The sequence below is a fragment of the Panicum virgatum genome, chromosome 7N (assembly GCF_016808335.1).
Source record: "Panicum virgatum strain AP13 chromosome 7N, P.virgatum_v5, whole genome shotgun sequence".
NCBI classification, from domain to species: domain Eukaryota; kingdom Viridiplantae; phylum Streptophyta; class Magnoliopsida; order Poales; family Poaceae; genus Panicum; species Panicum virgatum.
The window spans coordinates 17,442,973-17,457,045 of NC_053151.1; the positions used below are offsets into that span (position 1 = coordinate 17,442,973).

The 14,073-nt window shown below is 47.2% G+C and overlaps 1 long non-coding RNA gene across 1 annotated transcript; it reads right to left on the reverse strand.

The window, feature by feature from the left end:
- Positions 1 to 8,893: 8,893 nt before the first annotated feature.
- LOC120683870 lies at positions 8,894 to 11,611 on the reverse strand. Its single transcript, XR_005678963.1, has 2 exons — positions 10,243 to 11,611; positions 8,894 to 9,190 (listed from the first exon to the last, which is right to left on the reverse strand). It is a non-coding gene; the product is annotated as an uncharacterized LOC120683870 (long non-coding RNA).
- Positions 11,612 to 14,073: the final 2,462 nt, after the last annotated feature.

A 14,073-nucleotide genomic window follows, 5' to 3' on the forward strand; every position in this document is an offset into this window, starting at 1 on the left:
CCAGAGTCGTCAAATTCCTCAGCTTGTGCCATGTTTACATGGCGCTTGAACTTGTCCTGGTACAGCTCAGGATGGTAATGCTCGTACGCTGTAAGCTTCTGCACCAGGTGAGCCAAAGATGTGAACTCCAACTGGAAAGCCGCATCCTTGATCGGCTTAGCAAGTCCCAGGGCAGCCAGATCGACTGCCTCCTTCTCTGTGATGCGTGACGAGTAGCATCGGTTCTTGACCTCCCTGAAGCGCTGTATGTACTCTGACACGGTCTCTCCTCGCTTCTGCCTGACTTGGGCGAGGTCGGCAATTCCGGCTTCTGCAGCTTCCGAGTGGTACTGGGTATGGAATTGATCTTCAAGCTGCCTCCAAGTCCGGATCGAATCCGGAGCCAGTGATGCATACCATCCAAAAGCTGGGCCTGTCAAGGATTGGCCAAAGAACCGGACCCTCAATGGATCCGATACTGAGATCATCCCAAGCTGCGTTAAGTATCGGCTCACATGCTCGATGGAGCTGGCTCCTTCTGACCCGTTGAACTTGGTGAACTCAGGAAGCCGATACTTGGGTGGCAGTGGGATCAAGTCATAATCACTTGGATACGGCTTGGAATAGCCGATCGCTTTCCTCTTGGGCAGGATGCCGAACTGGTCTCTGAGTATTACACTGACCTGCTCCACACTGAGAACTCCTGGGGCCGATGGCTCAGCATTCGGCCCAGTAGTGTACTTTGCCAGCCACGCTTGTTTTTCTGCGTCTGCTCCAGGAGCTCCTGGGTTCATCACCTGCATTGAGCATGCTGGACTGACGCTGTCAGGGATGTAGGCGCACGTGTAGCCGTGCGGAATCTCCTTAGGTGGCTCGGTGAGGAACTGGCCTTCTCCAGGATCACCGCCGATCTTGTGGACGACGTAGATCAGCGAGCTGTGTGGTATGGGAGCTACAAATGAGAATGGCAGTTGCGGCCTAGAATGCAGTGCAGCTTCCTCTGTGTGACTCCCCAGGATTGGCCCCGATGGAGAGTACTGGTTCTTGATTATCTCCTGGATGACGCGATGCGCCATGTGCTCGAGTTCGTTCATCAAGCTCTGAGAGTGCCGATGAAGCGCATGGGCCACCATGTAGTTCATCTCCTGACGCAGGGCTCTGGTGCATTCTTCAGATGGTACAGACAGATCTACATTGTCCAGAGTGCTTTCTGGTGAGAACCCCTTCCACTTGATGCCATGGTTGCAAGTCCTCTCAAAAGAGCCGATGAGATCGGCTTCCAGCAGAGCTTTGATCTCATCATACTTCTTCTTGTGTTCAGGAGGAAGCTCATCATATGTGACGGGCTTGGGAGCGGGTTCTTGATCTTGAGCTCCGGTCATCATTGCGGTGGATGTTGTTGCCGAGTGTCCCACTGGGCGTGCCAGAATGTGTTGTCGATCGAAACCCACCGGCGAGCAACGACGGGCAACACGAAGAGCCCTACCCCGGATCATCCGACATTTTCGGGCAAAACCTTACTGAGTAAACCCGGATGATCCGACCACTCTTCGGATCATCCAAACCTGGAGATCTCCGGATGATCTGGACCTACCCCGGATCATCCGGCCCCTGCGCCCAAAAACCTCTCTGGTCACGACCGGATGATCCGGCCTTACCCCAGATCATCCGGCCCTGATAGTTGGCCTATATATAGGGCCGGCGGCGGGGGTGCCCTAACTATGCTCATTCTCTCCGCGCCGCCCCCTCCTCTCTCCTCAAAACCTCGCCCGGCGATTTGGCATTTCGACCGGGATTTCTTCGTGGTTTCTTGTGCCTTTGATTCTCCACATCTCGGAAGATCCGGACCCCTCCGGAACTCCTTCGATTCGCGCGGGAATCTCAAAGGTATTTTATTCAAAATCCCCTCGCCTTGATCACTCAATGTAGGAAGTTCTAGGCAATTTCCTCCGGTGAATCATCTCCCTTATCTATTTAGAGGTCATGCCTAGAGTTTCATAAGATTTTGTTGGCTAAATCCTCGGATTCATGAATTTGAAGTTCTTCCCGAGCAGAGCCGGATGATCCGGCCTATGCCCGGATGATCCGGACCATACCCAGATGATCCGGCTATGCCCAGGAAAGAACCACTTCTTCATTGAATTTTTCAATTCCTTCTCCATCATATCCTAAATCTTGGTTACTTATCTTGTGTTCTAGATGGTGAAACTCAAAGTGAGCAAGAAGAAGGGTCCTCCCACCGATAGTAATGATGATTATGTGGGGAGCTCTGATGAGGAAATTCACACTCGCCCACAAAGCACTAAGAAGGGCGCGACCAAGAGAAATGTGAGAGGTCGTGGTACAGCAAATCCTCCAGGACGAGGCACAGGTACTGGGAGAACTTCAAGGAGGCAATCTAGCTCTGCTCTAGCTGATAGTAGTAATCCTAGGATTGAGGCTGATCATGATATTGATCTTTCATATCTTGAGTATATCATGGCTACTATTACTCGCCCAACTCGTGACCGTCTTGATCCTCCTATGATTATGTTGTCGACCGAAACCCACTGGCGAGCAACGACGGGCAACACGAAGAGCCGGGAGGTTGCTGGTGCGTTGGCAAGCACTGCTCCCTCGTCGACGGCCCGCAAATTCCGTCACGCGCCCGGAGGATGTGTGAAAGCCGGGCGTGCCACCTGACCTATACCCGATCAGGAGGGTGTAGACGTTCCCCGAATAGTTTCCTGCATACAAGCACATGTGTAAACGTAAGTCCGAGCCGTGGTCGGCTCCCCGGGACGACTCTTGCATCGGCTTTGAAGAGCCGATCGAGTCCCGGTGTCAGACGGGATCTGATTGCATCCGGATATGATAAATAGAGCAAATCACTATAAAACTGCTTCAATCAAGTCCAATTAATCTTAACCCACGATGGTAACAGCCTCACTGCTAGATCGGAACATCCTACACGTGACTGGGCCTAGCGAACGTAACAGACAACTAAACCACAACCTAAAACAGAGGCCTAAGAACTAGCAAGAGCCGATTCCCGGAACAATCCCTATCAAGGCTAAGATAAAGCATCTGCTACGCCACCGGATCATCCAATCCGTTTGCAAGGCCTAACCCAGCAGATATTATGCCAACTCTTAAGATAAGAGCAAACCATAACAGATCGGATCTACTAAACATGAAAGAAGCAGGGTGTTGTCCCTGTGCGACTAGTTCTACGCGATAAGAACTAGCGAGAGATTGAAACGTGACTACACAGAGACAACATGATATTCGCAGATGATAAACAACAAAGCACAAAAGATCTACTAAAAGCCATGCTACGAACATCATGATAACTAGTACTACTCGCCATAAAAAACGCTTCAGTACGAGTAATACCATGGTAAAAGCAAGAACAATACTGCCCTGATCGCAAGAAGCGATCAGGGCAGCATGGCACTTACTTGGTTGAAACCCTAGGATTAGGGGTGGCGATGCGCCGAGAGTTGTTGTTTGCGAGTCGTGATGACGCTCTCTTTACAAATAACAAAGGATACATATTTATAGTCCGGAGACTTGGGAAACAATCTAAACTAATCTTGTCCCGATTGGACTCTATCTCTAATCTTGAACTAAATCTAAGGATACACGGCCAATGTGGCCCATACGCTCACGCAGGAGCCGATTTACAAGCCTTCCTCAATCTTCTGCTTTAAGCCCATCTTGCTTTCGGCCCATAAATTAACCCTGTTAATTTATGGCGATAACAGATTAACTATAAGAAGGGTGGAAACTGTGTTGATCATCTGAGATATAGTGAAGATCCAACTATTGTTGAGCGTAGCTTTCGTGGTGATCCTCGCTTTTGGTTTCCCCATCAAGCCGACTGGTATGAGTCAGTCATCATGACCAAGAAGCATGTCACCACAGAGATGAAGTGGATTGATTGGAACTATTTGAAGGGGTTAGCTTCACCACTTAAGGAGGTAGTTGATGCTGTATATGACCGTTGTCAAGAGATGAATTTAGTTGATATCATGAGTTTCTCTTGCCACTAGAATGAGGAAATTGTGGCCCAATTCTATGCCACACTTCATATTAGTGACTGTGGAAGGATCTTTCAGTTTCTCATTGGAGGAAAAAGGTTCACATACAACATGGCTCAGTTTAGCATATTGTTTGGTCACACTGGAAACTCAGTTGCTTATGGTGGTGGATATATTGTGGATCGTGATGATTCCAAGGTGGACTTGCATGAAGGTAATGAACTTGACCCCTCTAAGATGCACTTCATGTATGATCGGGCTTATGGTGAAATTGTGCTTGGGCAAGTCAAATGCCTCACTCCATATTATAGATTGCTCAACACTCTGTTTCGGTTCACTCTCACTCCAAGAGGGGGTGACTCGGACAACATATGCCATAGGGCCAAGAACTTGCTTGCTCAGATGGCTCCCGGGCGACGCAAGTTTGCAGTCATAGAATTCATTTGGAATGAAATCATTGCTCGTTCATCAGATTCCTCTAGTGCATGTCACTATGTTCCTTACATCTTCCATATGATCATGACAGTGACTCAGCTCAACATTGTGCACAGTACCTTTCATGTGTCATATCATTCAAGCAAAGGCAAGATTGAGCAGGCTCTTCATATTGGCACTCACAGCACTGGGATTTCTCCTTTTGGACATTTTCCTGGTGCTTATCTACCTACATCTGCTCCTGCTCCTGGTGCATCATCTTTTAGAGGAGCTCCTTCATCTTCTTGGGCAGCACCTTCTTCACCTGCAGGACCATCTACCTCACATGGGCGAAAGGCTTCCAAAGGCAGAAAAGGCAAGTTGGATTTTATTGCTCAAGGCATTTTTGCTTGCTTCAACATGTGTTGCCAGAACTCCTAGGAGATCCGTGAGCATAGGAGATATATGGACGAGGAACTCCTTAAGTTGGAGAAAAGGCAAAAGGAAATCATGGCCAATATTGATCTTTCTTACTCTCCAGTTTGTGAGCCTAGAGACTTTCCTATTCCTCCAAGGGTCTACAATCCATGGGATGATTTTATACCTCAAGACAACCCTCTTGGAGATGATGTTGAGCTTGACTATGGAGGTCAAGAAATGGCAGGTCCAACTTATGATGAGGAAGAGGAAGACGATGGCGAGGAGACCGAGTCCGATGGAGATGGTGATGGTGACGACGACGACGAGTAGGTTCCTTTTTGGCGCTTGATGCCAAAGTGGGAGTGAATTTGGCGCTTGGAGGCCCCTCATTCGCTTTTCATCGTTCTATCTATCCTATTTATGTATTGGACATGTAAGAACTATGTGATGGTGTTATATGTGGTGTGCCACGTGAACAATCTCGGTTTGTAAGACTAATTTGCTAGTGTGATGTCGAACTTTTTATTTTTCTATGGTGTGATGCTTATGGATGATGTAATGTTATTTCTCACTTTATTGTTGTGTTGATTTTGTCATATGCATCACGATTATTTCATCACACAAAAAGTGTTGGAAATATGCCCTAGAGGCAATCATATTTCCTTGAATTCATGGTTAATAAAGTGTTCCTTGAATATTCATGGATGACAACTTGAATTGATTAATGCTTATGTGAAGTATTTGTGAAACTCTTTACTTGTATGAATATTCTAAAGTGTTCCTAGTCGGAGTTCATGTGAGGACACACATGAATATTAGACTAGCACATGTATTAGTTGATTGACTACGTTTCACAAATCATGGACATGGTGATGTCAAACTAATAATGTGGGCTCATGTGAGACATGAGATTGAACTGACTCAACACGAGATGATGACTTCTCATTACACAATATGTACGCTGTGTCCTAAGACCTGAGATCGTCGTATGTACTCAAGATGTGAACCGACTTACTTAGGAGCCATCAAACGCTGCACCGTAACAGGGTAGTCATAAATGTGGCTTTCGGGTCTGTCAAGAAGCATGCTATGAGACATAGTCGGTCAAGATGAGATTTGCCCCTCTCTACAAGAGAGAGATATCTCTGGGCCCCTCGAGTGATTTGGATCAGGAAATGCATGGTCATGCTGGGTTAAGAGTTAACCAAGGATTCCGAATCATAGGATCGAGAAAGAGTGGTCGGCTTTAAGCTAGACCAAATATTGTGAGGCAAAGGGAACATCATGTATATGATATTGTGGCGGCTCGTCTGATATGACCTTTGTGTGCGTATAGGAGTTGACATGTCTTGCTAGAGGCCACTGTCTACTATTAGGCCGAGTAAGAGTACTCGGGCCATGTCTATTCGCATGTGAGCCCATAGGGTCACACACTTAAGGGAAAGAAGCCTGATAAGGATGAGATCCGAATTATACTGGGCTTAAGTGCACTAATGGGCCTTTTAGCCCCAAAAGGGGGCGCCCAAGACAGCCCACCTAAGGGGCTATATAAATAGAGGGGGGCGCCTAAAAACCCTAACAACAGCTACTGTTCACGCGTGTAAACAGTATCTGCTACAGTAGCCGCCCCCTTTCTTGCCGCCCCTCCTGTGCGCCAAACCCTAGGTCGTCCTCGCGGACCTAGCAGTCCGGATTGCGGCGCTTCTTCCCGTACGTGTGGACTTCGTGGAGGTGTTGCGCTTGCTGCACAAGGACGAGTAGTTCGTGAGGTTGTTCACGCAACTGCACTGCCGGCTTCCATCTGCACTACACCGACGCGCTACAGAAGTTCCGCAACCGCGCGTCTAGTGGTAATTCTGTGATCTATAACTGCAGTAATCCTGGTTTATGCGGTAGAAATTTTTTGTTTTTGCTACCCCATATTCCTACAAAAAGCACATGTATGCAATGTTGTAGGGGGAGCTCACTTAAATATGTGCATTGGCATTTGAGGCCACTTTGAAATATTCATGCACACATTTAGGGGGAGCTCTTCTACCTCTTGATTAGAATTCTTGTATTCTATTTCTCCCTTTTTGAGCCCAAATTGGTATTGTCATCAATCACCAAAAATGGAGAGATTGAAAGTGCATCTAGGCCCCTAAATGATTTTGGTGATTTTTGACAATCACAATTTAGGGATATGATGCTTTCAAGAAAGTGTGTGCATGAATAAAATAAGAAAATCAAGGAGAAGATGAAAAGAAGGTCCCCAAATTTCAAATTAAGCATGGTGGATTCTATCAGAGATTTAATTTTAATTTTTGGTTTGAATTTGAGTATAGTTTCACCGTACTATCAAGGGGGACGCATTTGAATGAATTTTAGGTTATCAAAATGTTTCATTTGAGATGACATACTTGAGAGACACGCTTTTCACTCACAAAACACTCTTGCACATTCTTTCTGCATGGGGTCGGATCATCTTGGGTTACCCCGGATGATCTGGGCAAACAGTGATTTTCAGCACTAAGTCCGGATGATCTGGCCTTAGCCCGGATGATCCGGACCTGGAGATTTGTGAGCGCCTGGTAGTGCCAGGCCGGATGATCCGGACCTGGGAAATTCAAGTGTGTTTTTAGCCTATTCCGTCACTACCCCGGATGATCCGAGGTTACTCCGAATGATCCGGGAACCACCAGAAAACACACAACGGTCACTTTCGGGGGTGGGAGTATATATACCCCTTCACCCCCTTTATTTACTGCTCTCTCTCTCCCCCCGACCAACCACGCCTCCCTAGCATTCATTCCTTCACTTCTCTCTATCCTAGAGCTTGATTCTTGCAAGGAAACACCTAGGGATTGAGAGGAAGTGAGATTCGAAGTGTGATTTGAGAGCACCCCGTGAGCTAGCACTTGTTCATCTCAAGAAGCACTTGAAGCAACCTTTGATTCGTCGATTCGTGTTTATTACTCTTGGAGCTTGGCTCCTAGGAGGTTAGAGGTGTCGGTGAGCTTCCATTCCTTTGTGGTTGAGCCCCGAAAGTTTGTGTTACCCCGTCCTTCGTGGACATTTGATAGTGAGCAACTCAATCCTCCTACGTGGTTGATTGAGTGAGGGAAAGGGTTATAGGACAACCCTGCTCTTTATGAGCACCTCAACGGAGACGTAGCTCCTTCGTGGAGTGAACTTCGGGTTAAATCTTGTGTCTCCTCTATTTATTGTGTTCTTATTGTTCTTGAGCTATTTTTGACTTGATCTACTTGTTAGTTGTATTCCTCTTGTGCTAAACTGGTTCACAGGCTTAGCTACTTCATTTATCAACTTTGTATTCAAAGGGATTCGTCAAAAGCTAAGTAGATTTCAAATCTAGTGCAAGATTCTCTCTCTGTCGGATCATCTGACTCTACGCAGGATCATCGGGCCTGACATAGGTTCGGATCATCCGGACCTGACAATTTTCTACCAAATTTTTTCAGAAATTTTTTAAACAGATCTATTCACCCCCCCTCTAGGCCTAGTGTCAATCCTTTCAAAAAATTGTGTCTTTTCACAAAATTACCTAAGAAAAGAGGTCGGACTACAGGTTGATTTAACTAAAGCCTAAAGATTGAGCACTTTTTTGCAAAATGACCAGAACTCACATAATCTTGGCGGCTGATCCTTTTGGTGCGTGGATCGTATATAGAGATTTGTGTGTAAAGCTCAGCTAAGTCAAATCATATTCCAACATTTTTTATTTGAGTTACACAGGAAATGGGACTTCTGTTCAACTTCACTGGCATGTGAAACTTACATTCCATGGAGCTACACAGGAAGAACTGAACAAGGTATTTAGCAAAGAGTAGTGCCTCATTTGACACGCATGTGTTGACGCTAATACATAGGGTAATCTGTAACAATCCAAGTCAATCCATTTCCTTAGACACTTGGCTAGCTGCACCCTTCGCTACCACGCCATGTATGTGACTGTTAATGCTACATTCTACTAAAAAGATTTGTTGCATGCATAAAGATAACTATCTATATACAGGTAATAAGGCGTCCGCCAGGCTTCTAGCATGGAAATTTAGAACTGAGCTCAGGAATAGTACGATCATTTATACAAGCACTCGGGTATTACAAGAAGGATAGCTATACAGACTGGAAAGTAAACCAGCCATCCCTTTGCTACTCACGCATATATAAAACCATAGTCCAGCGGCGCCTTCCATCTGCTATAAAACATACTATGACTATCTTCAGACACCATGAAGCACAAAGACAAATAAAGTAATGTGATCAGAAATGCTGAATAGCACCCAAAAAGAGTACCCTTGATATATGCGAAGAACTTGAGAAGTATCTTCCAAGCACAGATCAATATCTGTTGTCTGACATAAAAAAAACAATTTGGTGTGAGTAAAGGCATAAGCAGGATGTGCATTAGTAAACATCTACATGCAATGGTACAACAGAGCATGCTAGTTGAGAAATAGCGAGTTGATAAAGGTCAGAAAAAAAACTTGAGAAAAAACTGTGTCCGTTATCAAGATCACTCTCTTAATCAGAATACCTTGCATTCTTCAGACCATGTTAGGGGTCAACTGTGTGCTAAATAGTTTAATTTAATTGCGCATTGCAATAGCTAGGACCATGCCAGGTTTGAACTTTATGCACAAGAGTCATTGCACACTGTATGTACAAATTCTTGGTGAACAAAACATAAATCCTCGTGTAATCTGTCTGTCGTAATTTGGATGGACCAAATATGAAGCAACTTGACCGTTGAAATGGTGAAACTCTGAGTGAATTTTATCTCAGTAGGGGGCTTGATTTTGAAAAATGTGATCCAGGTTACCCTCAGATCAATCCAAATGTGGTGGAACAGCGCATGATGAGCAACGGTGACATGTCAACACTAAACTGACAGAAGGCCTATGCATGCCTGGGTAATTTGCAATATAATCACAATTACAGAAAGTTTCACAAGAAAGTAATCTATGCTGTGTTAACCGATTTTCCCAAGGATAAATCATCAATGGAATCACTACCATCCAAAACCAACTGGTAACAAAGCCTGAAAGACTAACAAGAACCAATTGCTTATATCAGCAGTAATGTTACATGTATACCCCGACCGCCTGGGAGAATAGTTTGGTCTAACTAGAAATGCTCCAAATGAATTAGACAACCATGTTCACATTCAAATAAGAGAAGGATGTCACAGAGGGTACAATGCAGGGTCAAAAGTGCACAATCTATTCTAAACTGCAGTCTTCTATACATAGATAGGGACAGTTCTACTAAATTCATTCCGATATAGGATATACCTATTTCTGAACTTTTTCCACAATCAGAATAATATATATAATGGTATCACTTATAACTAACAGAAAAACAGAACTTAGGAGTAAGAACATTGCTTGAAACTACTTACACTTACATGGCATAAATGGAGAAGATGAATTGTTCGGCTTCTTTTGGAAAAATGTATGCTAGATAAGGCTTTCTTTGAGCCTATAAGGGGTCAACACGGGTAGATCATCATCATACTGGAACTTGGCCAGCAAATTGCAGTTTCTGTCATAGTGCAACAGCCAGCCAAAGCAGCTGACAAGCAGGTCGCCTTCCTCAGACACGATCTTGGCTAACCAATCTCCTTGTTCCTGGAACTGCCGGATCTCCATTTCTGGCAGCTTGATCCGGTACTGGAATGACCAGACTTCGCTTTCGTAGACCTGCAGTGCGAAGATTCTAATGTCCATCATGGCATCCTTGCTGCATGACGCAGCAAGCATGCCATGCATGTCAAACAACTGCATACTATGGCGGGGGTTCACAGCAGGGGGGCGCATCTGCCTCAACGACTCGGTCACTGTGTGGAACAGGATCCTGTGGTAGTTGTTCCATGATGGCTTCTTCCAGTGAACGTGCAGGTTTCCATGGACGTGTACTGGCGCGCCACGGATGTTTGGACCCATCCCACTTAAGCCACGTCTCAGCTCCTCATCGACATGTTCTATTGAGCAAGCAATGCGCCTTGGCTTCTCCGAGCCCACCGTGTGGACGCAATAATCATTTGGACAGTACACTGCAGAAGGAACATTCGACTGTCGCCAGAACAGCACCCGGCTGACGATGCCGGTAGAGGCCGATGATGTTGCCAAAATATACCTTCCGGCGGCTTAGGGGCGCCCACTGGCGTGTGGCTGGGTTGCAGATGTAACTGCCGATGACCACAAGCCCGTCGCATGAGGCATCGAAGCTGCGGCGCCCGGGCCATAACACCGGCTGACGAGGATGGCGTCGAGGGAGTAGTAATGACTGACGCCAGTGCCTCCAATTGAGCTGATGACATGGAGCGTGGGCTGGTGGCGGTGGTGCGCGACGAGGAAAGCGGGATCAGTGGTGAGGCGGCGCCACCCACGGCAGACGGCGCGGCAGCGAAGGACGGATTTCGCCGGGAGGCGGACCAGGATCTCTTCGGGGACGCCCGCGAGGCCGTCTGGCCCCCTGCTTTGTCTTCCTCTGGGCATGGTCGTCGGGCACCCCGTTCGCGTGCGGGCGGTGGTTGCCGTCTCCAGCGATGTGGCTCGTGGCTGTGAGGAGGGCGAGTGGGCCAGATCTGGTCTGCTGCAGGGTGGCGGACGAATCCAAGCCTAACCAGGAGAAGCTGAGGTCAGTCCGTCAGTGCGGAGCAGTGGGGGGGGGGGGGGGGGGTGCGGGGGAGGGGCGGCGAGAGGAGCGGCAGTGCGCCGTCGGGAGCGGAGCGGCGATGGCGGCGAAGATGGGGAATGATGGGTCGATGGCTGGACGAGTGAGCGGGGGCCGGCGGCCAGGGCTTGCAAAATGGGCCAAATGGCTACGGCCGATGGCTGGAAATTTATTAAAAAACATTATTATTCTGTTCTATTTTTGAAATTTTTATTTTGTGTTAATTGTAGATTTGGTCTTGGGTTCAATGATATATTTATTCAATTGATAAACAATGAGGCCAGGTGCGGTAGCCTATGGAGTTTGGACCGGCCTCACCATTAACTTTTTTTCATGATTGCATAAAATGCTATGCTTCCAACCTAGTCAAATCTGCAGGAAAATAAGGAAAACAGATTTAGATTGAACAAAAAATCAAAATCATTAAAGATGACAAAAATCAAAACTAATAATTTTTTCGAACCAACTCTTTTGCTTCTTTTCTGAACTGGAGACACCCGAGTGGGAGAGCTGGTTAACTGAGTATCTAGCTGCAATAATAAACAATAATAACAGGAGTAATAAATAAGATATATATACTAAACTCATTATCTAGCTGCAATAATAATCTTACTAAATATGTGTGCTACTATAAATTGAGATTGACATAAAAGCTTTACATGTACAGAATTTGATATGTGAACTGATGAAATTGATCTCTTTCGTTTCTATGCTTCCAATAACCTTTTCTACATAACAGTTAACCTATTCATTCTCTCACTGTTGTCTTCTAGGAGATTTGCAGTAGTAGGTACTTCCAAAGAATGTTCTTCACCATCCACTATAACCTGAAATAATTATTGTGAACATTAGGTCATAGGCTAGAAATGTCTGTGACATTCATGAAGCGAATAGACTAAGCAAAATGATAGTTACGCTCCTGATAAGATGAGCCTGAATGTAAATAGACTAAGTGAATGACTCTGAAACAAAACATACTTTGAAGAAATAAAGACTAACTGATAATGAACGCAGGGATTACTTCCATCACGCTCAATCATTCAGGCAATGTATATCAAAATCTGCAATGGAAGGGGGGAAATGTGTCCCTCTTTTGAATGATAAATCAAAGATATAGTTCTTGAATTCCACATCCAAATTCCAAACAAGAACTGAGAACAGATTATTATTACTATAGCCTTGCAGTAGCCCACTGTAGCCACCGCCGCAACATCCTTTTCCCCTTCTACCTATTGTTGCATCCTTTTCCCCATCTACCTATTGTTGTCTCATGGTTTTCATGGGTCCACACCGCAAACCAGTGGACCACGACTTCGGTCGTATGGGTTCATACCGGTGCGGCTCCAACCCGTGCTGGGACCGGGATCACGAGTTCATCTAGGTCTGGTGCGGGCTGGTATCAACGTTTGCCGAACCGACGGACAGGCCGACTTAGGCCCTGTTTGTTTCCGATTATAAGTCGATTCTAGATGAAAATAAGCGAGAATCCCACCCAAACGCCTTGCTTATTTCTCGATTATCTGGCCCCTGCTTCCTCAGGAATCCCCGATACCACGTGAATGCTGATTCTTCCCACCGCGTTGCAAGACTCGCGCACGGGAGAAGCGAGCGGATTTCCCCCCGATACCCCCTCCTGCCCCCGTCTCTCCCCTGATACGCCTCCTCCCCCGAGACCGCCCTCCTCCCCCGAGATCTCGCCGCTGCACCTCTACCGCCGCTGCCCCTCTACCGCCGCCGCCCCACACCTGCGCCGCCGGACCTCTACTGCGCCTCCGCCCTCGGGGAGACGCTCCGCCTCCTGCGCCGCGAGCCGAGCGGCCGGAGGTCTGCATGCTCATGCGCCACCCGCCGCCCCCTCCTGCGCCCCCGCCTCCCTGCTGCCGCGGCGCCACCTACCCTTCCCCTGCTGTTGCCGCGCCGCCCGGCCGCCCCTGCTGCCGCACGGCCGCCCTCCCTCCCCTGCTGCCGCGCCGCCGCCCTCCGTGCTGGTGCTGCGCCGCCCATCCGCCCCTGCTGCTGCACGTCCGCCCTCCCTCCCCTGCTGCTGCGTAGCCGTTCGCCCGCCCTTGCTGCCGCGCCGCCGCCCTCCCTTGCTGCTGCAGCGCTGGGGCCAAGGCCGCTTTGACCCGCGCACCCAGCCACGGGAGCTGGCATGGAGCCTGGCAATCGGCGCAGGGCCGTGGAGCCATGAATCACAATTGGACGATCCTTCCTCAACCTGGATACTCCGGACAGATGTTCGGACATCAGATTGTCAGTCCCGGATACTCCGAATATACGTCCGGATACTCCGGACAGACGTTCGGACATCCGATCGTCAGACCCGGATACTCCGGGTATACGTCCGGATACTCCAGACAAACTCGATCCATAAATTCCAAAATGATATATTTGAGACATTAATCTATTTGATCTAATAGTAATATAATTATGTAGTCAAGATACTCAAAAAATATGAGAATTATTGAATTCTACTCGTCTTCAGCAAAAAAATGAGATATCATCAGCCTCGAGGGCATTTCAGACATTTTACCACTCAACTCAGAGAATCGACTCAAAA